Source organism: Podarcis pityusensis (assembly GCF_964106645.2).
Source record: "Podarcis pityusensis genome assembly, chromosome: 4".
Classification (NCBI taxonomy): domain Eukaryota; kingdom Metazoa; phylum Chordata; class Lepidosauria; order Squamata; family Lacertidae; genus Podarcis; species Podarcis pityusensis.
Genome location: NC_138027.1, coordinates 81,803,855 through 81,815,102, shown reverse-complemented (window position 1 = coordinate 81,815,102; position 11,248 = coordinate 81,803,855). Strand labels below are relative to the sequence as shown.

At 41.6% G+C, this 11,248-nt stretch overlaps 1 long non-coding RNA gene across 1 annotated transcript in view; it reads right to left on the bottom strand.

The window, feature by feature from the left end:
- Nucleotides 1-4,286: 4,286 nt before the first annotated feature.
- Nucleotides 4,287-11,248, bottom strand: part of LOC308475945 — a 41,079-nt gene continuing 34,117 nt past the window's right edge. Inside the window, exon 4 of the long non-coding RNA XR_013985567.1 lies at nt 4,287-4,379. This is a non-coding gene — a long non-coding RNA (uncharacterized lncRNA). The remainder of the gene's footprint in view (nt 4,380-11,248) is intronic.

Genomic DNA, 11,248 nt, shown 5'->3' with positions numbered 1-11,248 from the left:
TCTACTACATCAGGTGGAAAAAAGCTGCGCAATTTCTCTCATCTATTCTTGTTCCACTATCTTTACTGACCTCTTTATCTTTCTTTTAAAAAATCTGATTATAAGCATGTTACTCTGCTTGCTGGTTTTCACAAAGGGCACCTCTTCAATCTTCCCATTTTAATATGACTTGGAATGTATGTGTGCCCACAGAAAGTTGTTTTCTGAAGTTTTTACAAAGTCCAACCTATGTAACAGATAAACACCTTTTTAATGTAACTCAGCCCAATGTCCAAGCAAACCATACCTGTCAATGCACGATTTATGAATGCTACCCATTTCCTATCAATATACAGTTGTACCTCGGGTTACAGACGCTTCAGGTTACAGATGCTTCAGGTTACAGACTCCACTAACCCAGTAATAGTACCTCGGGTTAAGAACTTTGCTTCAGGATGAGAACAGAAATCGCGTGGCGGAGGCGCAGTGGCAGCGGGAGGCACCATTAGCTAAAGTGGTATCTCAGGTTAAGAACAGTTTGAGGTTAAGAACAGACCTCCGGAAAGAATTAAGTATGTAACCAGAGGTACCACTGTATATGCTAGCCCAGTTGCATAGGACCTCTACTAAATTAATCATGCAAACATTTCATTATAGATCATTATGAAGAAGAAGCCTTTAACACAGTTGCATGCTATAGTTAACACTGCCATTAGGTTCCATGCACAAGTCTAATAAGGCTGTAATCCTAAAACATTTACAAGGCCAATGTATAATACATTGTCATGTATTATAGTAGGGGTGGGGGTGAGGATTAATTTGGTCTGGTTTGCAGTTAAAGCCAAAATCTATTGAATTCACACTGTCTGAAGCAATCTGAGAACCAAAAGGCAGACACCTTTTGAAATTTGCACTAATCCAACAGTTTTTCAACCAAACAATGGTTTTCAACCAAAGATGCATATATTAGGGGAAAGCTTGCATAAAATGAATATATTAGTGCAAAAGTGCATTGTGTAAATGCACACCAAAATGTGTGCATTAATCGAAAGGGCATGCCCAAAAATGTGTTTATTGGGCGAAATTTGAACTGAAATCCTGAATTATTATCATTCTTATGTTTCGAAAACATGGAGCTAAGATACTCACGCATTAAATGGTCCAGCAAATTGAGTGATGAAATATCGGAAAGACTTCACTCAGATACTTTTCTTGCTAGAAAGGAGAACCTCGTAAATTCCCCAACTCCTGAGGCTAGATTAGACATGTTCCGGGAACTGATTTCGTCCCTACAACCTTATCTGACCAACAAAAAAACGCCACGGCAATCTCTACACTCTAACAAATCCAAACCTTGGTTTGACCAAGAATGCATGGCTATGAAACGCCTCGTGCTGGATAAGTACAGGAACTATAGATCAGCGAACTTGCCTTCGCTTCCATTAGACTGGTTTGAGTTAAAACGCAGTTATAAAGCTTTGATTAACAAGAAAAAGCTCCAGGCACAAAGGGAGGATTGGCAGTGCCTAGTGGAGGCCTCCCAAAGAAAAGATTCTGCCACGTTTTGGAAAATAATTGCAAAAAACTGGAGAGACTCCCCGATTGAAATTGAATACTCTATACCCGCTGGAGCATGGGAGGCTTATTTCCTCTCATTATATTCATCAAATCAACTGGTCCCAGCTCTGCTTCCTGCTTCAAGTGAATTTGGCAAGGAATGGCCCCCTGTAACCACAGAAGAAATTATTGGCCTTATTCAATCTCTTAAATCAGGGAAAGCCCCGGGTGCTGACAATATCCCACCAGAAATTCTTAAGGCAAATGTTGAATGGTGGGCCCCTGTGCTAGCCGCCTTGTTCACTAGTATAAATCAAGCGGCTATTATCCCCGAGGACTGGGGTTTAGCCATCATCATTCCAATATTTAAGAAAGGAAACAGAACTGAGCCAGCTAACTACAGACCAATCAGTCTATTAAGTATTATTAGCAAACTGTACGCTGCTCATTTATGTAATAAATTAGTGGAGTGGATGGAAAGAGAGCATATTCTATCAGAAGCTCAAGCTGGTTTTAGAGCAAAGCGTTCAACTATAGACCAGGCCCTTATCCTTCAACACCTGGCAGACAAATACTCTAGAAAAGGAGGGTCTTTATATGCAGCTTTTGTGGATTTTAGATCGGCTTTTGATCTAATACCAAGGGACAGACTCTGGGAAAAGCTTGGCGCTACAAACATAGACAAGCGCTTATTACGCCTTATCCGTGGTCTATACAAAAACACCAGGGTGAGGGTAAGATGCGACCGGTCAGGCCATCTAACTAAAGAAATCCAAACGCACTATGGGGTTAAACAAGGATGTGTCCTCGCGCCAATGCTATTTAATTTCTACATCAACTCTTTAGCAGTAAATATGGAGAAAGAAAATGCCCACCCTCCCAAACTGGCAGGTATGCCCCTCCCGGTGCTTCTGTATGCGGACGACGCAGTCCTGCTCTCCTTTTCCTGCGTTGGCTTGAGGAAGCTTTTGAGATCACTTGCTGACTATTGTCAAGCGGAACAACTATCAATAAATTATAGCAAATCTAAAATTATGGTGTTTTCAAAAAAAAGAAGGAAACACAAATGGAGAATTAAGGGACATCCTATTGACCAGGTAGCAACTTTCAAATATCTGGGAATAACTTTTCAGGAAAGGGTCTCGTGGCACCAACAGATGAAAAACGCCATTGCCAATGCAGGAAGGGCCAATAAAGCCCTTACAAGATTTTTTCACGGGAAAGGGGGTAAATACGTTCCGGCGGCCTCCCAGGTTTTTGCTGCAAAAATACTCCCACAACTCACTTATGGATCCCAGGTTTGCAGTTTTAAAAATTTTGCGCCTATGGAGGCATTTCAAACAAAATTCTATCGGTGTTTATTGGGGATCCCCCCCTGTGTATCTAATATAGCTGTCCGCTTAGAAGTTGGACAACCACCCGTTAACGTGCGGTTGTGGATTCTAAAGATACACTACTGGTTAAAACTTATTTTTTTCCCGGCCGGTTTGGCTCCTTTAACACTCTTAGACACCTTTCATTCTACCTGGAAAGCTTCCCTGTTTGAAAAGATAAGAAGCTTGGGATTCTCCCCGCAGATCTTGATAGCGGCAGGATATGAGAGAGCCAGAAGTCAAGTGCTCCAACGCATTAGGGACATAGAGCTGCAATGTCATATGGGCAAAATGGATAAACATGCCACAATTAGAGACTTTGGAAGAGGGTTCTCACCCGCAAATTATCTGGCTGATTTACAAATACCTAAGTACAGACACTCCTTTACCCTGGCCAGATTTAACGTTCTGCCCTCTGCCCTGCTGCTAGGCAGATATGAGGGCAAACCATATGAATCACGTGTTTGCCCATGTGGCTCATCGGAAGTGGAAACAAGTCTGCATGTATTGCTGCACTGTAGTTACTACGAGGATCTACGCCTGACCTTTATTGCCCCAGTTCTACAAAAGCTTTAAAATGTACCAGAACCCCAACGTATGAGAGCCTTGGTAGAAGATAAGGTTCCTGAAATTACGATCAATGTTGCTAAATTCTGTGTAGCCGCTATTAGGTGCAGGAAACAAGAGCTTTCCAATGTCAATATGCAGGCGAAGGCAAATACTTAATTTTATTTATGCTGTCTAATTTCAAATTGCTGTTATGGCCTAATCTGTATTGAAATTGTCCTTTGTTTTTTCCGGTGTTATGCTTCGCTGACTAGCTGTACGAGTTAACCTGGTCTGTGACCGTTTAATAAAATTTGAATTTGAATTTGAATCATTCTTATCTTTTTTCTTAAAAAAAGAAGAAACTTCAAACTGATGTAGAAATGTGGAGAACTGAATTTAAGATTGGAAAACTGACAGATCCTTCCATCCCTGCTTTATGCATCCCAAACATGCATAAAAGTGAACTCCTTAAGTAAAGCATTGTATTGCCCCCCTCCCTTTCCTGGACATGCACAACAATCAAATCCTTAGAATGCTAGTATAATCCACAACAACAGGAAGAGCTGATTGAAAGTATTCCCCATGGAGGGTAGTATTTAAGAAACAGTTTCAAAAGATATAAACCAGTCTTCGTTAACCAGGAACTGTCCAGATACTTTAACTACCACATCCATGCTGGCTGGAGCTGATGAGAGTTGTAGTCCCAAACATCTGGGAGACACCAGGTTGGCAAAGGCTGATAACATTAATTTAAGTAGATTTAAAACAAGCACATTTATTGTTGTCTAGGTAAAACCTTGATGGCAGAAAGTGAGGAGGAATTAAAGAACCTTTTATTGAGGGTGAAAGAGGAGAGCGCAAAATATGGTCTGAAGCTCAACATCAAAAAACGAAGATCATGGCCACTGGTCCCATCACCTCCTGGCAAATAGAAGGGGAAGAAATGAGAGATTTTACTTTCTCGGGCTCCATGACCACTGCAGATGGTGACAGCAGCCGTGAAATTAAAAGACACCTGCTTCTTGGGAGAAAAGCAATGACAAACCTAGACAGCATCTTAAAAAGTAGAGACATCACCTTGCCAACAAAGGTCCATATAGTAAAAGCTATGGTTTTCCCAGTAGTGATGTATGGAAGTGAAAGCTAGACCATAAAGAAGGCTGATCGCCGAAGAATTGATGCTTTTGAATTATGGTGTTGGAGGAGACTCTTGAGAGTCCCATGGACTGCAAGAAGATCAAACCTATCCATTCTTAAGGAAATCAACCCTGAGTGCTCACTGGAAGGACAGATCGTGAAGCTGAGGCTACCTCATGAGAAGAGAAGACTCCCTGGAAAAGACCCTGATGTTGGGAAAGATGGAGGGCACAAGGAGAAGTGGACAACAGAGGATGAGATGGTTGGACTGTGTTCTTGAAGCTACCAGCATGAGTTTGACCAAACTGCGGGAGGCAGTAGAAGACTGCCTGGCGTGCTCTGGTCTATGGGGTCACGAAGAGTCGGACACGACTAAACGACTAAACAACAACAACAAGGTAAAGAAGATCAGACAGGCATTACAAGAGTTAACAGCCACTGAGTCGCAAATAGCACTGAATTACAGCACTTCTATAAACTTTCAACTAATAATTAGTTGAATTTCATCTTGGGAGATTTTTCACCCAAAGTCCATGTATATTCAGAAGTCAATATCCATGTTCTGTTTTATTAGCATGTGTAATAAAACAGCACCATGTAACATAAAAAATATATCCTATCCTTTTTTCCTAGTCATTCATACATTTTAGCTAGATTTTCCATTAGTGCAACATCCCAGACTTGTTCATACCAGTCTTCAAAAATGTGTTCTCTACCGCTTCACAACTGTGAGCCTGGCTGCAGCAAATAAATAAGGGTAATAATTTTATTATTTGTACTGCACCCATCTGACTGGGTTGCCCCAGCTACTCTGGGCAGCTTCCAGCATATACAAAAACATACCAAAACATTAAACATTGAAAGCTTCCCTGTACAGGGCTGCCTTCAGAGGTCTTCTAAAGGTTGTAGTTGCTTTTCTTTAAAAGGCTAGCATTTCCCATGAAGCAAGTTCTTCCCTTTGCCTTCCCAACTGCTTGGCGTCCTCTGGGATTGCTTAACCTGTTATTAAAATGAACGAAGAAATACATTCCACCTATTTCTTTGAAGACATTCAACCGAAACCTCTGTATGTCCTCATAGCTCCATCATATACAAAAGCAGAAGCCTCTCACCTTACTAGCCATCTTGGGACAAACAGAGCTGTACATTTTACTTAAGATCAGAGGAGACAGTTGCCATGCATGCACCACCTTCAAGGTATTTCGTGTCAGACTTAGATGTATTGCAACAATATTCATTTCATTTCACAAATGCCTCTCATGTCTTTCATATTTTCCATCCAGTAAATGACATCTCTCTTGTCTGCGAAAAGGACACTCAATAAATGTGTTTTCCTGCAGAAAAGACAAACCGGAGAGTTTCCAAATTCATGTTTGCATGGGTGTCAGAAACTGATGTCTACAGGTAGGTGTGGTGCTATTTATTTAAACTTATTTCCTGCTTGCTTATTTATTTGCACCTTACTTTTCATACCGTGTCCTCCCCACTGAATTGCCTTACAATAATACAAAAACCCTTGCACACACATCTCGCATGCTTGTTAGGGTCTTAGCCAGATCCTAATCACTAGCTGTAATCCACCCAGGGTTATGCACAATTTGATCTAATTTGCTTTAATGGGTTTTAAGCACCTCTAACTATAGGTTGGGTTGCAGCCATTGTATTGTGAAGTCCAAGGCAGAATTTATGGGAGACATTTCTGTTTATATACAGTTATCTCAAATAATGTCCAATGGGAGTAAACAAAAAAAAGGCTGTAAATATCAAAGATAAATGTGACATGTTTAAATAATCTTTTATTTAAAGTTTGACCTGGCACAAAAGCTTATCTTTAAATTAATGGTAGCTTTCTCCACCCTTTGAGAAATATACTTAAGTTCATACTACACAAACAATGCTGAAACACCTATTAATCTTCTGCTTTAAACTAACTGTCCATTTGAAACTGTGAGCTGTTCTAAAAATACATACCTACTAGGCAGATCTTGAAAAACTATTCAGTTGCATGCTTTGTGTGGAAATGAACGAGCCCCCAAGTAGCAGAGAAAATTCAGAAATTTCTGAAAGTACAGCCAGCAGCATTTGACTGGGAGTTAGTGAGGAAAACTTCAAACTTGGCACACATACTTGGGATTAGTGACGGTAACACATTTAACTAATTAGGGATTTGGAATGTGAATGATCTAAATTAAGAAATCCATAGTCCATTACAGGGCACATGCAAACCATCTCTGAAATTCTGGTTGCACTTCTAATGGGTTAGCGGCCTTCCTTGCTTCTGGACACTGAAACCCTTCAAGCTCAGAAGAAGACTTTCCTCACAGATTTCATTGGACTTACAGTTTCCTGTGCCCCCCAGGAAGGCATAGGAGACTGGAAGTACCATGTACCCTGTGAAGGAACGCTAATTCATATCTGTCAGTGCAAATTTAGAAATTTAGAAATTATAATTGCTATAATTCAAATAGAAAGACATCTCTCCATGGTGGGGAAGATTGTGACCTGTGTTCCTGCCCCATCTGCTATACCTGTTAATGTTTGGGTTCAAGGGTCCTTCTTATGATCCCTCCTCTTTAGCCCAGACTTGGACTGTCCTCTGACATCCCTTCACTTTGTTTAGTCATTTAGTCGTGTCCAACTCTTCATGACCCCATGGACCAGAGCACGCCAGGCACTCCTGTCTTCCACTGCCTCCCGCAGTTTGGTCAGACTCATGTTTGTAGCTTCGAGAACACTGTCCAACCATCTCGTCCTCTGCCATCCCCTTCTCCTTGTGCCCTCCAACTTTCCCAACATCAGGGTCTTTTCCAGGGAGTCTTCTCTTCTCATGAGGTAGCCAAAGTATTGGAGCCTCAGCTTCATGATCTGTCCTTCCAGTGAGCACTCAGGGCTCATTTCCTTAAGAATGGATAGGTTTGATCTTCTTGCAGTCCATGGGACTCTCAAGAGTCTCCTCCAGCACCATAATTCAAAAGCATCAATTCTTCGGCGATCAGCCTTCTTTATGGTCCAGCTCTCACTCATGAAGATCCCTTCACTAGGAGACTGTAAAGTAGGATACGTGGTCACCCTGGAAGCCAAACCAAAGAGCAAAGGACAGACATTTTATGATGGTCACATTGGCTTGCTTCAGGTGCCTCATTCATCCTGTTGAGCTGACCACATGAAGCATCAACCAAAGGCATTTTGCAATGTTTATTCAGTCAGAGATCTTGTTTATGAACATGCCTGAGAGAGGTTTCTTTCTTGCTTTCTTACATTGCCAGAAAAAGGGACTTTGTGTCTGGATCTAGGCCGTATGGACTGACCAAATATACCCAAAACACAGTACACACTGCAATGAACATGCTTTTCCTCCCCTGTTGACTGTAGTCTCAAGTCAAAACCAGGCTGGGGAAATGTTTCTAAAGGAGCATTCATAACAAGATGATTGCAAAAAGTGAAACTCTCCTAACTAAAATATTAATCAGATTTCATGCATATATCTCATCTGAAAGAACTATGTCTCACTGGAAACAACTTTAATTACCAATTAAGAAAAAGAAAACACTAGAAGAAGCCGCGGATAGCTTACTATGGCTATTATGTTACAATATTAATTCAACTGCCCTCAAGCAGTGCCTCCGAGTATAGCTGTCTTCTGTGGAGAATTGTACAGGGACAGAATTAATAAACTAGCCATGGGTCAAGGATAAGAGGTCAGGCCTTTGAAACAAATCTTGTTAAAATTCCAATGATAAAAGAACACTTCAGTCATCCCAGGGTTTCTGACAATAATATCAAGTCTCTGTGTATTTGAATATGACACTCTTAAGATGCACATTGGAGGTGACATCTTGCTTGCTGTATGGCCAAGGGCCGGGCTACCATCGCCCATGAAGAGGACCATGAAGCTCATTTAACGGCCCCACTCCAGCCACAGTTAAGTCACAACTAAGTTTTTTTTTATTTTTAACAAGTTTGCATAGAGGTTCTAATGCAAGGTCTTCCACAGGTGTAGATCAGCAAGAGCCTTTTTATCCATAGAGGTTCATAGTAGAAAGGAGGTGGAGAGAGGGAAGAAGGGAAGGTGGAGGAATGGGAGATAGGAGACATAAACCATTAAAAACAAAAGATGAATAAGGAAATGCATTTATTGTATCCAAGACTCATCATAATGGTCTCTTTACCACAGGGTAAAGGTACCCCTGCCTGTACGGGCCAGTCTTGACAGACTCTAGGGTTGTGCGCTCATCTCACTCTAGAGGCCGGGAGCCAGCGCTGTCCGCAGACACTTCCGGGTCACGTGGCCAGCGTGACAAGCTGCATCTGGCGAGCCAGCACAGCACACGGAACGCCGTTTACCTTCCCGCTAGTAAGCGGTCCCTATTTATCTACTTGCACCCGGGGGTGCTTTCGAACTGCTAGGTTGGCAGGCGCTAGGACCGAGCGACGGGAGTGCACCCCGCCGCGGGGATTCGAACCGCCGACCTTTCGATTGGCAAGTCCTAGGCGCTGAGGCTTTTACCCACAGCGCCACCCGGGTCCCTCCACCACAGGGGTAGTCAACCTTTTTATAACCTACTGCCCACTAATGCATCTTTCTTGATGGTAAAATTTCCTTACCGTCCACCAGTGCTCAATGGAAGTAGGATTCAGTTTGTGCCGTAGAACCCCCTACCGCCCACCTAGAATCCTGAAACGCCCACTAGTGGGTGGTAGGGACCAGGTTGACAACCCCTGCTTTACCAAAACAAAAAAGAAGAAGATCTGCAACAGAGCTCCAAGAATACCCAAGTTATCCTGCAGCCTAATTTGATGGAGACCACAGGCCTACCAAGACACCTTCCAGTCTCAGGTGGGACAGCAAAAGGCAGCCACATACTCTGCCCAGCAAGGTGCATAAAAAACAGTCAAGTTATTTTGGCATCGGTGGCAATACATAAATAAATCTCCGGAGCACCTGTTGCCCATTCTGGGCAGTTCAAATCCAATGATAATAAACAAACAATTGGTCCTTTTATGACATCCAAAATGGCTACCTGTGTTGGCTGCCTCACTCAGCCAGAGGAAGAGAAATTGGTGCCCAATACTGCCTTGAGCTCCATTATTCAAGACCTCCCCACCCCAAATGATGATTCAGAAACTGCTGCTGCCCAGGTGTTGATTGTTATGTCTGGCAAAATCTTCTCTAGTAAACTTTTTTATGCCGAAAATAGGTCTTTGGGGTTTTATAGAAACAATTTATAAAATTCATGAACAGTTGTGTTCACAGCTTCAGTGGGCTTATGCTTTCTGAAAAAAATAAAATAAGAATAATCTCACCTTTCTAGGAATAGTGATGGTGACATGTTGATGTCAATGAGGGCAAAGCTAATTCAGAGCCAAAGCAAATTCCACCCAGGAAGCATTGCTCTCACTCTGAATTAGTTTTGTTTCCCAGTCTACCCAGATATTATACACCAGTTTGATTGTAACAGTGTTTGTGTAACCCATCAATCTGAGCTATATGACAACACCACTGAAAGCAAACAAACAAAAATCGGAGTAACAACAGTGGTTCCTGGACATTGCTCTTATTCACAATTAGCTTTGCTTTTGCTGACATCATCATGAGTGCTTTCCTCATATTTACCTTCCTTTGTATTGCTCATTTTATCTTATGGAATATGAAAAATCTATGCTTACAGTTTTTAATTGTATGTTTTACTTTAACTCTGTTCTTTTTAAGTTATCATTTGTTTAGGGTGGTGTACCTCCTTTCCTTTGTGTGATCATCGTGTAATCATACATAATGCTTCTCAGAAGAAGAATTTGGATTGGATCTGTGAACTAGTCTTCCCTGCATTTTACAAAGTGGAAGTCTGAACAGAATGCTGTGTCCCTAATTTGTGGAAACTGCCACCACCACAAACTGCATCTCTCAGCCAGAGAGCAGTGGGTGAATATTATTTAAAGGTTAGGGCTTTGTTTTAGTTTTTGTTTTTCAAAATCCTCAAATGCTTAAATATATTGGCAGCACTTCTTTCTGAACCACAGTTGCTCGTACGCCACATATATTATTTCTAATGACGAGTGCAGATGTTCGTCCACCTGCTGACTTTTTCAAACCAATTGATAAAAGAAACACCTGACAACACAGCAGGTATTAAAAAAGAACTGACCGCTGTGTTAAAGATATTGATTCAGTAATCACACCTCTCTCAATTACATTCTTACTTGCTCCCAGGCTGCTGTAAGAGAAGCTTTCGGGATGTGTTCTGAACCACAGTAGCAAAATAGATCGCGCTTCAAACTGTGTTACTCTTTTGTCTTATAAAAAATAGCAAAACAAACTATTGAATTTAATATATCTGAATTAAATCTGGTTCTTCTTTCCTTCCTACTTCGCTTAGCAGCATTTTGAGACATTACCACCAACCCAAAGGCCAAATGGTCAATGGACAGTGTGGTGATCACACAGGGTCCCCGGACATTTAACGGTCTATTGATCCCTGTGCCACCACTGTGCTCACCAACCTGTTACTCTCGGGTAAAAGACTGTGTCCAGACAGTTTTTAAAAGTGAACCCAATAAACATTATAAAAATTAACAAGTTTATGGTTTCTCAGATAATATTCCTGTCAGTATCTTAACTTTAGTTTCTTTACCGGCCTATACCTTCCTAATACCTT